Source organism: Anthonomus grandis, chromosome 22 (genome assembly GCF_022605725.1).
Source record: "Anthonomus grandis grandis chromosome 22, icAntGran1.3, whole genome shotgun sequence".
NCBI lineage: Eukaryota > Metazoa > Arthropoda > Insecta > Coleoptera > Curculionidae > Anthonomus > Anthonomus grandis.
Window position 1 is genome coordinate 20,783,747 of NC_065567.1, and position 21,964 is coordinate 20,805,710.

The following is a 21,964-nucleotide window of genomic DNA, read 5'->3' on the forward strand; positions in this document are numbered from 1 at the left end:
ATACAGTCAGAAAGGTTGGTGGAACTAGAACCACTAAGTTTTTAGGTTAGAGCTTTTAACGGTCAGTTACGCCAAAACCCATCCCACCCTCTTTCTCAAACCTTTAATTAAAGGTCTTATTAAGTAGTATAAATATGACAACTTTTCTTGTTTAGCTGAACACTACTCAAAGAGACCCTTAATTTACGATACAACAACAGAGGGTGGTTTTAGTTTTTCTACTTTCTATGACATTACGTTATTCCAAACCGATTTTCCAACTCTTATATTTGACCAGATATTGACTTTTAAATTAACAATCGATATAAATAATTAGATATGCCTAGGATATACTCTAAAAGATGAAAAAATATTGCATGTATTTACTTTATGGTGATCTAAAATATTCCCTGAATATGCCTACAAGATATTCTGAGCATGTAATAATTTTGTGCTACCTGGATGGAACGAGACGAGGATAAAAAATTACGCCAATATTAAATAAAAATTCTATTTTTATATAATGAATTTACGTAATTATTGACGTTTTAAATGTATAAAAGCCTGATTTGAGAAACCAGGCTTTATCTGCCGCGATAAAATCGTCTATTGCCTGTGGATGTTGTAATTATTTTTATTTAATTTTTGTTGCTAGTTATGGCTTTATATAGTTTTTTAGCGAGAAATAAAAAATAATTTGATACACCCAGGGTTATTAAATCAGGTTAAAGGAAAGCTGGAAGGATTATTGTTACTCCCTTATTCTGCAGGGTTCTGACTACGTAAATAACGCAAAACAACAGCAAATTAAAAACCTAATGATTTGCTAAGGTAAAATTTCGATCTTTTATTGGCTCGTTATTTTAACCAGATTTTTTGTTTTTTTAACAAGAAGGACGTCAAATATTTTTAATTTGCTGCTCTTTATGTCAACAAAGTCTTTAAGAATTGTTTTTATTATGATTTTGAAAGAGAAACATTAGGAAATATTTATAAAAGGTTATTTATTTTGTTGTATTATAACGAAGAAAAGAAGTATTTTCAATCAAAATTAATGAATAGTCAATAAGCATGCTAACAGAGATCATTATTTTTCATGCCTTCCTTTCCTTTGTTTTCTGCATTTTATTTTTAATGATAAAAATTGTGCTGGATTATTTTAAAGTAGTTCGGCGTATAAAACTAATATACTTTATGAATATAAACCAACATAGAAAAATAACGTGAGGTGCGATTATATTCCATTCTACTATACATGACTTTCTGCGTTTATATAGTTCAGTACTATCGTAATTTAAAAAAATTTACTACCTGAACCATAGGTGTGAAAAATGCCTTTTTCGCAACGTATATAGAACCCCTTTGGGATATGGTCAAAAACTTAAATAATGTACGAGCAAAAAATGATCACAACATACCTTTGCTAGCTCTAATAATTTGAATTACACTACATGCAAAGAAGAAATATCTTCTATCAAAATAACATGGCTTTTAACTTCCCTAGAAATCAATTTCCAGACTTTGGCTTTGAAACATTTGCAAAAGTTTTAAACCCCAAAGAAGTTAAAGATTTACGCCCTATTAGTATCCAAGGTGCTGGAAAGACATATGTATGATCAAATCATTACAATCATGTCAAATTGCCATGCTGCTATATAAATTAAATTATTCATTAGATTACTGCCCTCTTAAACCTAGTTGCATGTTCATGCTTAGGATGTTGCATAAACTCACTGATCTTTAAAGTGAAAGAACATAAAATTCACATATACAGTGTTCAAATGCCGTAAATATTTTCTTGACAGAATAATAGCTCAGTAGGGTAGAATCTATCTTTCCTAAATATTATTTTTAGAATGATTTTCCGCAACCAGTGACTTATAAATTATCAGCAGTAATTTTCTATTTCGAAATTCTCGTAGTTGATAAAATCTATGTATAAGATTTTTTTTGTTATAAACAATACATGTATGTTCTTCCCTTTTCAAGTGTTTGTCTATGATAATTCCTAGATATTTAATATTTTTTATGCCTTTTATTACTTCTTCAACATTTTCTATTTTATGCTTTGGTATGACGGTCTAAGGAATTGAGTATGCATAATTTGTTTTCTTGATATTAAGGGAAAGTTTCTTCAAACCAGGACAAATGATGGAACAAGACGATACAATACGATAGTCCAGTATATGTGTAAGTGGGCATTTACAGGTAGTAAATTAATTTTTTTTAAGAGAAAGTGGACATTTTTGAAGCATAAGCAGATGACAGTTTCTTCTTTTTATCCAGAATTCTGATACTGAATGAAGATGAAAATATTCAGATAACTGAAAAATTTCGATACATTTACTCATTTTCTTTTAGATACAAGATGAAACTCGATCTAAAGTGATATCTTTCGCCAGTACTCCCTGACAATTTTATTTTTTTTCCGGGTAATAAGAGAAATTTCCTAGGTGGACAGATGTCCATTTAGTATTTGTAGATTTTCACTTAGTATTCTGAACATTTCCTCTTATTATCTGGAAACTTCCCATTTAAATTAGTAACTTCTCCATACTTTTATTTTCACGTAGGATCTGCAGATTTCTGCGATTATTTGAATTCTAATGAATAATCATTTTCGCTTAGTAGTTGCATTCCAGATTATACATAAAGATTGTCCCTTCTTGTATAGACATTTCCAATATTATTCGAAAACTGTTCATTAAATAGGTATCTGCACATTTCCAGGTAGTAAATAAAAAGGAAAAATAAACATATCTTCTTACTTATATTACGTCAGCAATAGTTATCAGTATCATAGTCGTTACATAGTCGTAGTGAACTTTCTTCAAACTTTGTTGTAACTGCTTATCGGAAAAAGGGTTCATCAGAAACGACCAAAATAATAATTATACCGATAATTGGTTATAGAGATAACACATGGACACAAATGCAAGTTGCTCACTTATTCCATGAAAAATTTCCCAATTTTTCTCCCATACCTCAAGGGACAATTAGTAAAATAAGCAGTTTCATGAGCTTGGCATATAAGAAGCTGCGAATACAATAAGTGATGATACCAAATTGCATATTATGCTTAAGTTTGAGGAAAATCCACATACTTCTTGTCGACAATGATCGATAATAGCCGTTCATCCATTATTCGAACATTGAAAGAAAATAAAATGCATCCCTATAAATTGATACCAACTCAGAAACTCATGGAAGACGATTTTGATAGGAGGACGGATTCATGGGCATAAAAATCGATAAAATTACCGCTATTGCTCTAAAGAAAATCCTCACTAGATGAGAGAACCACATAAAGGTCAGGAAAAAGTCAACGTTTGGGCATCATGAATTGTTGGAGATCATATCATAGGTCTCTTATTCATTGATGGCAATTTGGTGGTAATTATTTAACACTGCTCCAAAATAATGTCGTGCCAACTTTGACAAACTTATATCCTGATCCAGCAAACCCACAAGTTCCAGCTAATATCATATGGTTTCAGCAAGATGGAGCAGCACCCAATTACCAAATCAATATCCAGCAGTACCTCAACCAAATATTTTTAAATCGGTGGATAGGGAGGCGAGGACCGATGGACTGGCCAGCACGATCCCCTGATCTGACATCATTAGATTTTTTTTATGAGGGAGACGTCAAAAATATTGTCTACAAAACTAAATTAACACTTAAAAAGACGAATAACGGTTGGGATTAGTTCGGTCACGTCTGAGATGTTGAGTAACGTTAGAAGAAATTTCTGTTTAAGTTTAGCATGTTGCCAGGTCCTTCGTGGCGAGCATATTGAACATCCACTACATTGACATAATTGTTTTTTTTTTGTTGTTTAATTAAAAGATAAACAGTATTATTTATTAGTTTTTGAGTGTTTTGTAATGAACCAAATATTTTTTTTTTTGTTTTTAATTTGTGGAATAAATTGGTAGAAACAGTTAATATCTCCGAAAGAGTTGAAAAATAGTATAGGACATTGTACATCAAATATGTCTAGAATATTCTGAAGAATCCAAAAATTGAGTGGCATAACAGTTGACCACTGTTACACGACACACTCTGTATTTATTTATTGTTGTTGAAAATAGGCAAGTAAAAGTACCAGTCGATGTGTTTGAGCGTTTTTTCGAAAATGCGCCTATTTATTTATTATGGAATTTATTCTTTTTGGCTGATATACAATATTTCTACGTAATATTTATTTTTGTTTGTGCCTCACTTACGAATACCTCTTGCAGAGATATTTTTGACAAACTGTTTTTATAATCGAGATACATTCTTATTTTCTAATTTCGCTTACATAAATAATAAAAAATTTACTTGGATTTTTTTTGAATAGTTTCGCGTATAAAATTAATACACTTCAAATCAAAGTGTAAAAATAACATGAAGTGTAATGATACACGATTTTCCAGTAAATTTGTAAAAAAATCGATTACTATGAAAATATACCCAAACCTATCCTGCAAGTCTAATACTTAGTTTAATATGATTAAAGTAAAAACACAAATTCGAACTTATGGGTAATAAAATACAACTTGTCAGTGCAATTACAATTAACAAGAATTGTACATACAATCAAATTGGTGAAAAAGCATGTGTCAGACAACGTTGATTAAGTCTTTGTAGAAACATGACTGTGATTAAATTTGTGAAAAGAATTATGTAATTTTTAGTATAGAAATCATCAATTATTAAAAGGAGTGTACGTACCTCAAGACGCCACAGTTACGTTATTTTTCTTCAATCATAAATTACTCCAGACCTATGAGAAATCGGACTGAATGTTATATAAACTTTCTGATCGGAAATTATCTACTTTTTGACCCTATGCATTTTGGGACAGCTTTAATAATTTTTTAATAATTAATTTAACGTGTGTTAACACTGAAAAAATATCTAGCTAAAAATTTAATATTAGTTCTTTCTGTAGCCTGATTATTGAAATGACAATAAAAAAAATTAATTTATGCAAATAAATATTTACTCTTTTAAATAAATTTTTCCAATAAATATATAAAACTATTTACTATAGAAATATTGAATGACAATTCATGAGAAGACCCCAAATATTTTTTTATTATGAAACTAGCATTTTTATTAGCTCATTTTTTCGTAATTCTATGTATAATGTTCCATCTTTTGTTTTTTTTTAACCTGAGGAAGACCTAAAAAGACATCGAAATTTTTTTCATTTGCTGCTCTTTATGCCATGGAGAAAGATTCGGAGATATTTTTAAAAGGTTATTTATTTTGTTGTATTATAACGACGACTTTTTTAATGAATATTTTTCATGCCTTTCTTCTACTTTGTTTCCTTTATTACCTCAATATAAATAAAATGCTTAATATTTTATTTTTAATCATAAAAATTCTACTTGGATTGGACTTTTTGACTAAAATTTTTTGTACAATGCATATTTTAAATAGGAAATTAAAATTATGCCAAGCCTAAAAAAGTTACGGAGTTTTAAAAAAATGCTGCTGGTAACACCCTCTATGACAAAATTAAAAAAAAATTAAATTTGATTGGCCTATAAAAGAAAGCCATTGGCCAAATGTTATAAAAACAGAATAAGTGCAAAATTTATGAATTCATCTTGGTTGTCTTTGACATTCGAACTAAAAAAAATAACCTGATTTTTTTTAAAGTAATCTGCTGTCTCATAAATAATGGTAAATAATTTATTACCATTATTTATGAACATCCTGTATAAACTATAAAAAATACTTTTTTATCACAAATTGCCTCCTCTATCACCCCCTGGAGTTTGGTACATTTGGTCCCTGTAGATTTCACTTAATAATTATTTTAAGGAGTGTTAAAATTTAAAAAATATTTGGTCAAAAAATCAATATTAGCCGCTGAGATCAAAAAATAAAACAGTGTGAGTAAGGTCAAACATTTTTATATGAATCAGTTAGCAATTTCTTAAAAGGTGGAGTTTTTTCTGTAGACTGATTGTTGAAATTGAACCAGAAGAAAAGGAATCTACGGAAATAAATGTTTAATAATGACAATAAATATTTAAAGGTATTTACTATAGAAATGTTGAATGAAAATCGCTGAGACAACCCTGTCACTTTCCAAAGAGAAATGCGGCCAACTCAGTGAGCCGGCATCGGAACAAAAAGAAAACCATTTTATCTAAAAACTAAAAATAGAAAACTGAAAATAACTTACTCGAGTCACACGTGCAGTAAAAAGTTCTTTGGAAGTTAGCTACGAGTAACACTCTTTACATAACTCAGTTCACTAGCAAAGCAAGGTTCGCAAAACGTATCCAACATTTTCGCACTTTTATCCAAACTTCGCTAAGAACGCGAAGTTATCATTTTTCTTTAAGCACTTCGGGATTATAAAATAAAAGTTTCGAAAAAAGGAAAAAAATACGGGAAAAATAGAGGTTAAAATTACTTAAGTCACTAGAGAACACGCACTGCCACACACGCACTAAAGAGAAGAAATGGTCGGGTGATGACGTAAGAACTATACCGTCGAGCTAAATGATCGGATATATTTGTAAATATCTGGGACTCAGCAGATGAATGCTAACCGGCTGGTCGCTGGTTCAGCGGAAAACTGCTAAAGCAGCCGGAGTGTTCACGGCGTCGTTGCCAAATCTTCGGAAAACTTGCGCGGAAAATGCCCCGTCGCCGTCGGGAAATTTATCCCCCCTCCCTCCATCCAATTCGAGCATCCCTTGACGCCGATACATGGGAGACACGACAAGTTTTGCCCCCCTTTTTATTTTTTGTAGTCGGCAATTTGCGTTACCAACATTATTTGTTGTTTTCCCATTTTTCAACCTTGAAGATCTAGTTCCTTCTTTTTCAGATCTGCTTAGGGGAATTTATTAAGACATTATACTGATTGAATTATCAGTAGTTTCCCTAACCGGATTAAATCTATTGTTCGTTCTCACTTAATCTTATCTTAATTGCTGCCTTATATTATATGCTACCGAATTATACGTCACATGATAATCAATAAGAGAAAAGTTGCCGCAGCATGAATACGGCTTTCAAATAGGTAAATTAAAAGAAAATGCTTTAAGTTTTATAACTGAGAGCTTTAAAAATCAACAAAAACCGCTTGCAGTATTTCCAGACTTGAACAAGACGTTTGATATGGTGGACCACTCTATTTTACTGGAGAAGTTGGATTACATTGGAATCAGAAGTATTTGCAATAATTTAATAAATTTATTTTTAACCAGACATTTACAAAACGTTAAAATAAATGACAATTATAGTGATCCTGCTGAGATTTCCATTGGCGTTCCTCAAGGAAGGTTTAAGCAATATAGAATCTTGTGTACAAGTACAGATATAGAAAAATTACAAATTACTCTTAAAAATAAAACAAAATACATGCATACATACAATGTTTTAACAGTAAACATAAATCAAAATGACCATAGGTGCCAAAAAAAATCAAAGCATTCTGCGGTAAAGACCAACTGCAGTAAAGAACGAATTAGGAATTGAAACTTGCTGAAGGTATGTAACTGAATCCCTGCTACCAGAATTAACTTCCAACAGCTCTATAACCATATCACAAAAATATCATTTAACCTATTCACTTCCACCTCTGGTGGTGTGCCGGTATGGCGAGATTGCGTAAACTGATTTAGCATAGACCAACTTTTCCTTTGCCTATTGTTTAAGGAACGCAACTGAGCCTGATAGTCGTTTCTTTTAGCAACCCTCACTGTTTTTCTGTAAATCCGCGTATAGTTTGTAAAATATGAAACCAGTAATTCGTTTTTATAAAATAGACACAATTTAGTCAGGAACCGAAGATTGAGGGCAGAGCAAGCGTTACCCATTACTTACATTTCGTGTTTTTAAGCATTTTAATGGGAAAACTCTGATCAACTTTGTCTCTTTTTACGTTGTAAAAAGAAGTAAATGAATCCGACGCGGCATTGATTCCATCCCAAGAAACTGGTTGTGAGTCATTATTTGTGAAAATGTATTAAAATTAAGATCTCGAGGAGGCTGTAATACGTGTGGGAACATGAATGTGCATCTTAAGGCCGTGCGATTGAATTATGCTAATCAGCACAATAGACATTAAAATCACCACATAATATGACTTTGGAATGTAATGAAAGGATGAAAGAGAATCAAACCTTTCCAAGCATACTGCTAGATTCTCACTGGAAGACCTGTAGATACAAAGATTGTATAAGTTAAGATGTATACAGAAACACACTGAGAACTTAAACACTTTTTCCAAAAGAAAACTGTCGAATCTCTCTGTCCTAGTGAAGGAGAATCAAAGAGACTCTCTAAGCCATATAGCAGTACCCTTATGTATCGAATTTTGCTTGCAAAAATTAAAATTGGGATATAAACAGTAGCCAATTTTACTTGATCTCACCGAATGCTCGCTCAATAAAACCATATCAAGAGAATCACAGCTGATAAGCAGAAGATGAAGCTCGTTCGTTTTATTCCTTAAAGATTGGATATTTAATAGAAAAGCATTAAAAGCTTTTGCCTTTAGCAAATTATTTTTACTAAAGATGTTTTTTAGGTTTGAACCAGCTTCATCCTCCACAGGCACATCTACAAAAAAGAGATGATATTGCTGTCAGTTAACACAATAATTTCATTTGGAGCTCTTGACTTAGCAACTGCAACCAAATAGGTCATTTATGTCTAGATGTAGGTTTTAGGAAATGTTGTAATTTTTGGAATCCCAGTATCCCGTTTACCTAAAAGTTTCACCAGTCTTTCATCAAAAGATATTAGATTTGGAATCAAGGCCTCAGAAGTATTATCGATGTATTTTGGATATATGCCATTGACAAGCTGCTTCTTTCTTTGATAATCCGGAGCGAACCGGTTCATATGGACATCACCATGCAGGCCAAATCGCTCCTGAGATATAAATAAACCCCTGAGTTTAAGGGAGTGAAACATTGTGCATGTTTAATTGGTAACATTGCAAGAAAAGGACAAAACTTCATGCTGAGGCTACTTGTAATATTTTTAATATATGTGATAATATATGCCTTCTGGACTGTCAGAGAATGGGCAAACTTTTATGTTTCGCTGATGATACAGATTTACTAATAAGAGAACCATGGTGGCCACTTGCATCAAAACAAACAGAAGAAGCTATGAAAATAATAATGGAAAGTTGGCTGGAAGATTATCAGCTTTCTTTAAATAGTAACAAAACATTTTTTATCCCATTTTCAATAACTCTGAAAGGTAGTTCAGATATTAATCATTTACTTCTCCATGAACGTACATGCCCTATGGATTCAGAGGATTGCAAATGTATAAATACAATAAAATAAGCTAGGTCTGGTAAATATCTTGGTGTCTATAATTTTATGAAATCAGAATTATATTGCCCCATATTTTAATAAAATCAGTCTATTCAGCTTTGGTAGAGTCGCTTCTTAATTATGGTATAGTTTATTGGGGTGCAGAATCACAATCTCCTGTACCCTCTCTTAATTGTTCAAAAATATGTATTGAAAATAATGCTAAAATAAAAGGATTTCCCACGGAACATCTTTTCAATGAATCTGGGTTTTTTACTCCTCTACTATAGATTGACCATTTTTGTTATAAAAAATAAAATCCCCTTACCCCCCAGAGCCGCCATATCAATTTTTTTAAATGGAAATGGGAATCAAGTGATACCTTAAAATAAAGCTAATTTTATTCTCTACATAGCTCTATTTTTATTTTTTTAATTTATCAATCCGTTCTTAAGAAATACGAATAAACGTGACTGACTAATCAAGAAAAAAATTTATTCCGAAAATTCAGTTATTTTAACAAAAACGTCAAAATATGAAGTAAATACCTGCACATTTCGACGCTTTTGTTGGTTTAGTTATTTTTATTTTGGTATCGGTGTTTTGTTGAAGTGAGCTGATAACAACAGTAGCATTCGTCTAATTTAGTTTTGAGTCTAATTGAGTTAGTGGGTCTTTATTATTAACAAAATAAGTCTGCTAGAGAAGCAGCACGTTCTTTTAATGATAATTATTCGGATAAAAGGGTAAATCATCTTTATGAAATGGATTTGATGATGAAACTTCAAGAAACAGGGTCAGTACCAAACAGAAAAAATGAAGTTCAGCATTCAGTGAGAAATGAAGTGGTAAAAATGGTAGTCATATTGAGATGGAACCTAATACATCTGCTCGAAAAATTGTTACCGCATCTGGCGTGTCTAAAACTACAGTTCACAAAATTCTAAAATTACACAAATATCATGCCTACAAAATCAAACTAGTACATGAGCTAAATGAAGATGATTTTGATCGACGTGTACAATTTTGTGATTACTTTAGTGATAAGTTAAATCGTGAGAGAAATTTGCTATACAATGTCTATTTCTCGGGCGAATGCTCCTTTTATTTACATGGTGAAGTCAATAGACATAATTGTCGATACTGCAGCGACACTAATCCTCATTTATTTCGAGAAACACATACGCAGCGACTTCAGAAACTTAATGAGATAAGATACTTTTTATTTTTGTCATTTAGAGTAAGATTTATTTTTTTATCCGCATTTATTCATATTTCTTGAGAAGAATGAATTGGCAAAATAAAAAGATAAAAATAGGGCTATGTAGAGAATATAACATTATATTTAATTCAAGACATCAGTCGACTTTTTGGCTAAACAATTTATTTTTCAGGGTGGACTGTTTTGTCTCGAACACCCTGTATAAGAACTAGAACTGTGAGCTGCCTCGATAGTATCGTACCATCACAAAATTATCGTCCAGTACTTATTAACTTAGTTCCAAGAAATATGTACTCTGAATGATTAAATAAAAAAAATAAATGCATTACAAAAAACTGGATAATTACTAATTCTTTATCATGGTTATAACTTATCTGTGTAGAGTATTTTTCTATATTTAGTTACTTGTAAATGCCTACTTATTTAGCATAGTTTAGACTAGTAATAAAATGTCTAGAGATAGTTTCTGTCTAGGTATAGTTAGAAATTCTTACATTTATAATTAATATTCATATCCTCGGATACACGCTGCCTAGATAATATTGATGAAGTTGTACTTATCTGTTTTATAAATAAATAAATAATAAAATAAAAACCTCATGCGTAAAAGAGTTTCAAAACATAAAAAAAAATTGTGTCATATTTCAACTCTCCCATTATTTTTGCTGTCAAGGGTGCTAAAAGGTATTTAGTTTCCATATAAAAGTCCCTTGCTTCGGATACGGAAGACCCCCCAACCCACCCCACCCAGCACTCGATGAAATCCCTGACATCCCATAGGACGATTACAACACCTGCCTCTACTCCAGAGATTTAATTTGCACTCGCTGGTTTATCACCATGTTAGGAATGTCCTGGTTAAAAATTAATATCGACGACTTTTAAAAAAATTACTAATGGGGTTACAATAAAAAAGAAAAAAATAAATCCCATGGAAAACTATGTGAGGTAAAAGAAGTATTTTTTCTTCTTCTTTCTTCAAGCTATAGAAGGACGATTAAGAAAAAATAATAGGAGTTAAAACACCCAGAAAAATAGATCCTGACAGATCAGATACTCTTTGTACATTTTCAAAAAAGGAGCATCAGAAAATTAGATTAATAAACTCAAAACTTAATAAAATAATCGTCGTATCCACAATATAAATACAAAATGAGCGACTTAATTATGGATTTATCATTATGGACATTGTTACTCCCTAAATTACCATTGGACTTCTTGATTTTACCGAATAAACCGATATTACAATTAATAAATATTCACTAAATAATTGAACAAATTAAATATCATATAACTCAAGTATGTTTGCGAGTAAGAGAGCATATATTCATTAAAACATATAAATTTAAACAAAATACATAAATGCTATTAATATGCAACTTTTAATTAAATAAAATGAAGCTCGCCCGGTAAAATAAACGGAATATATATACCGGGTGTCCAGGAACTCTACCAGAGTGATCTAGAGAAAATTAAATAAGTTTACTACTAATGCAGATATTTTTAAAAAAATTTGCATCAGAGGGCATTTTTTGACTTATAAGAAAAAAAATAATATTTACCAGTGGCTTCCCTAAGGAGTTTATCGTAAATAATTTTTAATAAAAAAACGGTACGCCACTGCATTTTTCTGAAACAAATTTTATTTTTCAAATCCCTGTTAAGTTTTGAGCAAATTTGTGGTCTCGATTTTTTTTTTTAATTGATGCACTGTTTTTGCGTATATAAATAAAAACATTTTTGTAATGGTCAAATTGGTAATATTTACTCAATAATTATTAAAATTATTTTTCTTAAGTTTATTATTTTAAAATGAATTAACTTTACCTTCCTTTGGAAAATCAATGCAATTTTTCAGCATTTTTTACGATAACTAGGAGAAAAAGCAAACCGAATGTGATTTTGAGTTGTAAATTCCTCATAAATTAAAAATTTCTGGGCACTAAATTCTAGTGTTTAAATAATTTTATTTTTTAGAAACTTTAAGCTAAATAGAAGATCATTCTTTATAAAAAAATATACTAAAAACAATAGCAACAATAACAGAATAAAATAAAACAAAATATTTACATTAAGTGTTCTACATGACGTCCATCCGATTCAATACATCTTGCTCGTTTTTAAGGAAACAGCGAATTCTTCAATTTAATTAAATTAGACATACCAAAATAAATGAAGAAAGGAGTGGTTTGATTTTTTGGCCTTCTAGATCCTCCGATTTAAATCTCTGTGATTTTTGCATTTGGAGATATTTAAAATTAGAAGTTATGCCGTTCCCATAGAAACTTGAGAGCAGGTTTGGGAAAGAATTGGGCAAACTTGCAATATATTCCGAAGTAAAGTGGGCATTTTTTTAAGAATAGAAAGCACTAGAATTTAGTGCCCAGAATTTTTTAATTTATTCGGAGTTTACAATTGAAAATCACTTTCAGTTTTCTTTTTCTCCTAGTTATCGTATAAAATACTGAAAAATTGCATTGATTTTCCAAGAAGCTAAAGTTAATTCATTTTAGAATAACAAACTTAATTAAAAATAATTTTAATAATTGTTGAGTAAAGAAAGAGTAAATAAACAAGGTTTTAAAAAATAAAATTTATTTTACAAAAATGCAATGGTGTACTGCTTCTTTAAATAATAATATTAAATAATATAATAAAAAATATTTACGATAAACCCCTTACGGACGCCACTGGTAAAAATTAATTTTTTTCTTATACGTCAAAAAATGCCTCCTGATGCATAAAATACATCTGCAAATTTTAAAAAAATATCTACATTGATAATAAACCTATTTAAAGCCTAATTAAATAAAACTGTTGTTTCTTTTGTAAAGGTTTAACACCTAGAGATCCGAAGTAAGACGTTTAGGACATAGATTCACATAAATTTTTTTTCTTATTTTTTGTTGGAGAATCACTCTTTAAATTTTGTCGACAAAGTTCCTGAACACCCGGTACATACACCCGAATACTTGATCTTTTAGACTTTTTTATTTATTATCGTCAAACATCACCCTTGTAACAGTCACATAAGTTTATGCCGAGCAGCAATAATAAAAATGCAAACGTCCAAAACTGCGGGAATAAAAAATGGACAAATTAAAACGCCGCCCTTACAAAGCGACCTTGAGTGAATAGCAATTATAATTTTTTTGTTCTTCTGTGTAACTTTTGTTCTTTTGTTTAACGAAATTTAAAAAAAGGGTCATAGTAGCCATTTACATTATGTGTGAATGCATAACTTAAATGGGCTCGATAATTCTTTTTAGTTGTAAGGGCTTTAAATATTTTTCTGCTGATGAATTTAAATTGTGCTTTAGATTTGGTCAAATATTCATTATTCCTACATACCCAGGGACTTTGTAATTAAGTTAAAAGTTATCCAGAAAAGGTCAACTTTTCCCAGTTCACGTTCGTTGTCCTTTAAATGTCGCTAGTAACTAGCTAGACGCGGTTGTGAGGGTAAATAATCATTCCTGGCAACGTCGCCAATACGTTGGTCGGTCGAGTCTGGCAGATCTGGATTCGCCTGGTCGGCGCCAAGTGTTACTACCGCGGCGAGCTGTTCGCGAATTCAATAATTCTTGGAGATGCGAAAGTTGCCGTTGCCAAAACTTTTTAGCATCCACGGTATTTACTTTTTGATATATTTGAATCTGAAATGTTAAATCCATTCAACGAGCGACTGTTCCATTCTTTTATCTTTATGCTGTTGTTTTCTCCACATTTTTATGACGCTCTTCACTTCTTTTTTAATTGATTTTTCTTTAAATTTAAAAATACATATGGCTAGTGCTACCAAGAAGGAAAATAAGATTCATTGAGAAGATTTTACGAATATGAATACGAATACGAAGAAACCTCACAGCTGTTAAGTTAAATAAAGAAAAAGTCGGACTCAACGAAACTCTAACGAACAGTTATTTTCATAAAAATAATTTCAGTAAAGATGTTATCTACCTAGATGAAATCTGCTAAGTTAAGATTATGGGCATCCATATAGAATACAGATAATATGTAACTGAATGATTTCCTGTAAAATTTCCTAAAAATACGACAATTTCTAATTGTCGTGTAATTTTACTACAAAAATAATAATATTAGAGATGATGAAGATTGAAGAATGAAAATTACTAGTCAGCTTTATGACAACTAACTAGTACCATAAGCTGCTGTGTACCCATAATCAAAGCATACATTAACCTGGTGACACTATTATTATCATTAGAATAGGCACTTTAAAATGGATATGAAAAAGGAATTTAAAGTTGGAAAAATTGATTTGCATATTTCATCAAAACCTACAAGAGGCAATATTAGTTTTCACAATCCAGTTCACTATACTACTTATAACTTAAATAAATTTATCTCTAGAACCATCAGAGTAGGTAATCAATATTCTGAAATTGACTTCTTTAGTTTGTTACATACATTCCTGAGGCAAGTATATACATGACAGCATCCATTGATATTGTAGCTGTACAACCCTTAGTGGGTCTTGGCTGACCGCCTAATCTTTACTTTAATAATGTCTGGTTCCCCATAGAGTTCTCAGAGTTAGTTCGTTGTTTGTTCTTAGACGAAACTGCTTTGTTCTTGGGTCTTTGCATGGTCCAAAGATCTTGCGCAGAACTTTTCGCTCTCAACTCCTAAGTGTACAAGTCTCGCTCCCGTATATGTCCACTGGTCGTATAACTGTTTTATATATTTTAAATTTTGATTCTCTATAGATTTTTGCTATTAATAACTTCATTTAGAGCGTGCAGCCATCTACAGACATATTGTTTTTCTCGTTCATTGCGGTCCCTAGGTAACTAAAACTGATTAAACCCTCTCGAAATTGTATTCTCCCATTGTATCGTTTTTCCCTATCCTATCTCTTCTCGTTCTTTTATCAACATACATGTATTTCGTTTTGTGCTCGTTAATTTTAAGACCCATTACTGTCTGTCTTAGATAAATGAGTAGAATTAAGAGTAAGTGCCTACATGATATCCTATAACAGTGCTTAATATTGCAAGAGATATTTTTTATAGGTTTATTATTAGCAAGTTCTCCTATATTGGGAAAAATATATATAGTGCTTCTGTTCATTTAGGTGTGAATTAAAACATTCGATATACTGTTCCGGAACATTCGCCAATTTTCAAAGTGTGTCCCAAGATGTCGCTGGTTGTTCGCTCCGCTACCTCCATTTAAATGATTTCCGTCTCCATTAAATGATCTCCATTGAATGTATTTATTTGCTCTTTTTTTCTTGAAATATTTTTCTATATAGACAAGGTGTTTAAACACTTTGTGTGGATCTATTTTGTTGTTGTTGGTGGTTGTGGAATGGGTTAATAGTTCGCTCAGTTAATAAACAGGTAAGGTATAGTAGATATGTGTGTTTTATATTTATGAATCCCTAGATATTTTTTTTAATTCAATATTTATAACCGCATAATATTTTTTTTATATAAGAAAGCGCTCTTATAGATATTTTATTTAGTAGTCATATCTATAATATTCTTAGAATTCTATGAAATTACCATAAATCTAAATATTTTAAAACGTACCCCTTTAACTCTAAGATTATTGGGCCGTTAATAGAAAACATTTAATTTTAAATGTACAACGTAGTACCTATAGATCTACCGCTACGAACCCCTAGATATTCTATTATAAACCCCATATGTATATTTATTTCGCCTTTAGATCTTTAAAGAAAAAACGTTCTAAATATTTTGATATTCTATTACGAATTTCTAGATTATTATTTTCAAATACGACGAATCTCCAGATATTATAATATGAACCCCTAGCTATTTCATTACAAACCTCTAGACATTAAATTAAGAACTCCAAGTAACTAACTCTAGTATTTTAAAAGTACAGCTGATCTTTATATATTCAAGAACCTCTTAAAGTTCTATTACGAATTCCTATATTCATTTTAGGTCCAAAGAATCTCTAGATAATACAGTGCAAACTCCTAGTTATTTTATTCCAAATTATTCGATAATCTATTACAAACTCTTAGACATACACGCATATCTGGATATTCTGCTGCAAATATCTAAAAAGCGAGCTTACAAATTCTAGATATTAAAGTCTATAAAACGTTTTAAATTTTTGTTCTGAATATTTTCAAATACGACGAATCTCTAGATATTATATTATGAACCCCTAGTTATTTTATTACAAACGTCTTAGATATTTAAATATCTAACTCCTGGTTAACTCTAATATTTTGAAAGTACAGCGTACCTCTAGATATTCAATAAACCCTGGAAATTCTATTACAAATTCCAATATTTCTCCCGTTTCCTGTATAGCTTTAGAGTTTAGCTTATAGAACCACTGTCTTGGCTATCGAGCATCTGGCGGGATTTACTAACTTGCTTACTTAACTACTGCCTCATTCTGATCGCGTGTCTTTTGATATTCTATTAAGAAAACTATAACAATTCATATAACAACTCCTTTACCAATATTACGGTAATTCTAATCACGTCAATGTCATCTGCGAAACCTAGAAGAACCCTTGGGTCATCAATACCAATCCTCTTATAGCTGTTTCAACTGCAATATTGAAAAATATCGGCGAGAGAGTATTACCTTGCTTTAGGCCACCCAACACCTCAAACGTATCTAACATTATCTCACGCACTTTAACTCTACTTCTGGAGACGTTGGCACACATATTTGTTAACTTAATTAGCTTTTTGGAAATTCCTAGCTCTACCTCATCCAATAGCTTAACTCTTAAAATACTATTGTATGCTTATCTAAAGTTAATCCCCACATCTGGTAGTCTCCCAGTCCTGACTCTACGATGAGTTTAAGGCGTTTCAACAGTATTATTGCAAAAATCTTATATGCCTTGTTGATTAAGGATACAGTTACTGCATTTGTTCTATCTTCCTTTTTATGAATAGGAATGATCAGGCAATTTCTTTCCACTCTTCTGACTCCATATAAGGATCTGCCTATACAGTGCTTCTCCCTGATGGACCTGTATGAATTTAACTTTGTTACTGTTAAGCGTTTTGATAGCTTCGATAATTACTTTATATGTAGGTTGTTCTATCTGTGGTTCTGCAGTTTGTTACTCGGTTGTGGTCGGTTCATTTTGTTGAATTATATTTAAAAACTTGTCAAAGGAATGCTTCCATTCATTCACTATTCCATTTCCATTGATATTGATATTGTAATTCTTTTGTTAAATTAATATTGCACTGTTATGATCTATTTATTTTAAAAAAAATTAATTGTTAAGTTTACATATTTTGAAATTGGCGCTGGTGAAAACTTAAAAGGGAGGTAGCTATTGAAAGTGTATCAGTGTATTAGTTAATTCAGGGGTTGTGCTTGGAGTTTCTTCTAGAAGAAGAGGAAACTAGTTATGATCAACTTTATGATTGAATGCTGTCAATCAAATATTATTTACCGTGAAGAAATCAACTTTTTTGATAGGGAAGATTAAGTCTGGTCAATATTTGAGGTGAATCTAGGCCGTAAGATTATGACAAATCTATAGAGCGTTCACAGAGTTTAAACTGATCACAAATTTAACCGTGACATTAGTTAAATAGTTGATCGTGACATTGGAGCTGATGATTTATTTTAGAATAAAGAATAGCCTATGGGACACCACTGTGCCTGTACTGTTAATCTTATACGCTCCATTAAACAAACTCATCAGTTTTTACTTATATACCATGTCGAATCGAAATTTCTCTGTGCTGTTACAATGACTAAGGCATGGCTTTTAAATGATTTTTTTTAGTTTAAATTAATCATGCTTTAACTCTTCTAAATAAGGCAATAATGATTTTACCATAAATAGAAGTAGTTGGTCTGTAGGACTACATACTAAAAAATAAGGTTGGAGATGATTGATAAAGACGAAAGATGGGATGTTAAGTTTGATAGCTTGACGGAAATTAATTTTGTATAATAAATAATCAAAAATTCGACAAAATTATTTGCAAAAAACACTTGTACAGTATGTCCTATACATACAGACTTATACAGTGTGTCCCACACTGTATAAGTCTTCCCCAGGTCCCTAATTTAAAAAAAGAAAAAGTGTATCATTTCAAAGGCATTTTACTTTAACCTCTAAATGGCAGATGTCTCAAAACAATAAATGTAGTTGCCAAAAATATGATTATTAAATTCTTCCTAATTCATCAAAGTTGTCTGATTAACAATTTGTTAACATAAATTGCCATTACTAGCGGTATTTAAAAAAATGACATCAACTCATTCACATGATGTAATGCTTCCTATTATCACGATTAAACCACCCATCATGATTAAAACGTCTAATTTAAAATAACACAGTTGTAGGGATCAATAATAAATCTAATAAACGGCGCGATCTTTATATGAAAATGTTCTTATAAATATTAGTTATCGGTCTAAAAATATAATAGTTGTATTGGGCAAATACCTGCCTAACACAAACAAATCGTGGTAATATATGAAGCAATAATTCCTGGGTAAAATATTTATCATAAATACATTATTTATTTCCCCAAAAACCGTTTATAAAATTATTGCTCTTGAAAGAATATTGGAAAAATATAGCTCGAGCAAAATTTTGGCCAGCATAGGCAGAATTTGACCAAACTTTTTTTGAAATTTATTTGTTTTATTGCGCTGTTACTTCGCATGTTTAGTTTCAAACGGAGTTTTATAAATATTTAAATAAAGCTTGCTCGTGGAAATATTATGAAAAGCTTTTTTAGGTTTACTCTGTTCTAACCTCCAGTGAATAATTGGCAACGATATTATTAACGATACATACGTCCAATATTTTTATCGATTTAGACCTAATTGTCAATCAAGTCTCGTTCCCGTAATTGCATTTCGTCATTTTTTTTTACTTAAGCTGATTTAAAAATGGAAGCGATAAAATATTTGATGTTTCTGCAGTTAGAACGTGCCTTGACTGACCTGAGCCGAAATTTTGCCACGTGAATTTTTTGATATATGGATCCGAAGTTTTATTTTTAATTTTTTTTTGGATGTGGTTAAGGAGTATCAAAAATCGCATAAGATACGCAATTCTTATTTCAAACATCCTGGCTAGTGGTATTTGGTGCATAACGAGACAGATACGAGGCAAAGACGTATTGTTACGCCTCTCTATACCTAGTAACTCATCAGGTGCAAACGGCCATTGTTTATTGTTAGTTCATGTTCTATGTTACGGAATTCTATTCAATTGAAATCCTTAGCTTCAACTCTTTGTTAAGGAGTGTAAAATAATTTATTCTTTCAACGATTTAACGAATAATTTTATGGTTCTTCATACGAATTATTCATAAATTGAAAAGTGAACTTGGTGAGTTTTTAAATTTAAAGGTTCTTTAAACCAAAAAGTTTATTCCAATGACCTCATAACATACAGGGTTATTAGGCGAGATTTTGAGATCTAAGACGTGAGATTTCGCAACTGAGTGAATTATTAAACAAATGTAATAAAATGTTTTTATTAAATAAAAAAATATGCCTTTACCCATTTTTTTAATAAATGAATAACTCCTGCATCATCTTGCGGATTATTTGGATTTTTAAAGGTCGTAGGCAATGGAAAAGAATGAATGAAGGTTTGGAACTATGTTTACAGAAAGCTCATTAAATAATTGGGAGTGAAATTATATGTGACTTGTGGTGTTTTGTGAGAATTTATTAATATCTGAACTTTGATCGCTTATAAAGTCTCAAAATGTACTCTCCATCGTTAAAAAAAGTATTTCTACCAACTTGAGCAAAACACCCTTCCTTCATTATTACTTACAATAATAGCTGGAATATCAATGTATTAGGCTAAGTAGCTGTAAATTCAAACAATATTGTCTATTCAGTTACTGTTCCTAGTAGGCAAAAAGATCATCTGAAAGAATCCAAAGGAGGTCAGAAGGTCACACAGAGCTATTTTATCCTCATATTTTAAGTCAAAATAAATATTAACATCTCCTATAAATATACTATTTGTGTCCCTGTAGTTTCAATTACTTTGTCAATTATTCTTAAAAATATACACATAAAGTCCAGTGCAACGATATATTAGAATGGTCACCCGTCAAAACACCAGCATTTTACTTCTCAAACAATGTAAATAGAAGGTGGATGACATTGTTTGGCAGGTGGAATGCTGGTGTTTTGACGGGTGACCATTCTAATATATCGTTGCACTGGACTTTATCAGAGTTGTTTTTTAGACATCAATATGAGTTTGTTTGCCTAGGCAGTTGAAGCCAACCGTGCTTCTGAAACTCAACTGCCTGGAAGAAAACAGGTATTTTTACAGGCAGTTGATGCCTTTGGACTCCAATTGCCTGGAAGAAGGCAATATTTTTCTCCAGGCAGTTTTTATTATCTGGAAGAACTAAAATAATTATTTTCAGACTGTATAATATGAGTTTCTTTGCTCAGGCAGTTAAAGCCAACCGTACTTCTAAAACTCAACTGCCTGGAAGAAATCAGGCATTTTTTCCAGGCAGTCAAACCTAAAGTTGATGCCTTTGGACTCCAATTGCCGTGACTTTGGAGGTCTATAAATACCAGACATTTTAATAAATTTTTCCACAAATAATATGTTAACTTTGGCTAGTTCTTTAAAATTAAAACTTAAGTTTAAAAATATACCACATCCACCTCATGCGTAAGAGGTTCTGCAGTAAGAAGTTGTAAGAGCATTGATTGTAAGACAGATAATCTGAATATCCTTGTCCAATATGTAGGCTTCTAGAATATCAGATTTTGTCTTCAGAGACTAATTGTCTGTATAAAAGACTTTCAAATAGTGTTTTTCTCCTTTATTTTGGTAAATTAAACCTGAAAAACATCACTTTATTCCCATATTCTTTTAATTTTCAGACTGACATAGGGATATATAAATGAGAATTCGACTTTTCCACCTTTGTATATATCACCGTTTCATTTTGTTATTATGACCTAGATCGCCTGCAAATAGTGTTTTTTTTCTTTATTTTGTCAAATTAAACTCGAAAAAAAACATCACTTCATTCCCATACCCTTCTAATTTTCAGACTGAGATAGGGATATATAAATGAGAAGTATTCTTCTTAGGTACTAGTCTATGAATCTTAGGGGCGGTCGCCTAAGAGTAAGTGTAAAAAATGGTTTACTGATATTCCATTAGGTCACTCTAAAGGGTTCATAAAAATCCCTTAGATCTCTGCAGACTCCAACTTTGAAAGAGCTTTTGAATTTGTCCTTTAAAGTGCTTTTTACACCCAGCTGGGATGGACATTTTATTGCTGATATAGATCTTTTATTGCTTCTATTTATAATTGATGCTTAACTTCATCAATTATGAGGGTTTTTTTTACTTGTGACCATTGGATAGGGTGCTACAGTAACTTCATCTTCATCTTCTGGAGCATCAAGTTCCGACGTCATGTATTTGCTAAAGATTTTTTCAGGCGGTCGTAACTCGTATTTCCTGTT

The 21,964-nt window shown here is 31.4% G+C and overlaps 1 protein-coding gene and 1 long non-coding RNA gene across 10 annotated transcripts in view; one reads left to right on the top strand and one right to left on the bottom strand.

Annotated features, from left to right (window-relative positions):
• LOC126749024 (uncharacterized) overlaps positions 1-10,747 on the top strand; it is a 35,616-nt gene extending 24,869 nt beyond the window's left edge. Inside the window, exon 3 of the long non-coding RNA XR_007664861.1 lies at positions 10,668-10,747. This is a non-coding gene — a long non-coding RNA (uncharacterized LOC126749024). The remainder of the gene's footprint in view (positions 1-10,667) is intronic.
• LOC126749022 (plasma membrane calcium-transporting ATPase 2) overlaps positions 1-21,964 on the bottom strand; it is a 160,682-nt gene that overhangs the window by 62,427 nt on the left and 76,291 nt on the right. Inside the window, exon 1 of one of the 9 annotated variants that reach the window (XM_050458618.1) lies at positions 6,171-6,570. The exons of the other annotated variants lie outside the window; for them this stretch is intronic. The gene's annotated coding sequence lies outside the window, so the exon portion shown is untranslated. Of the gene's footprint in view, positions 1-6,170; positions 6,571-21,964 lie in introns of those variants that run through there. 9 annotated transcript variants of the gene reach the window in all.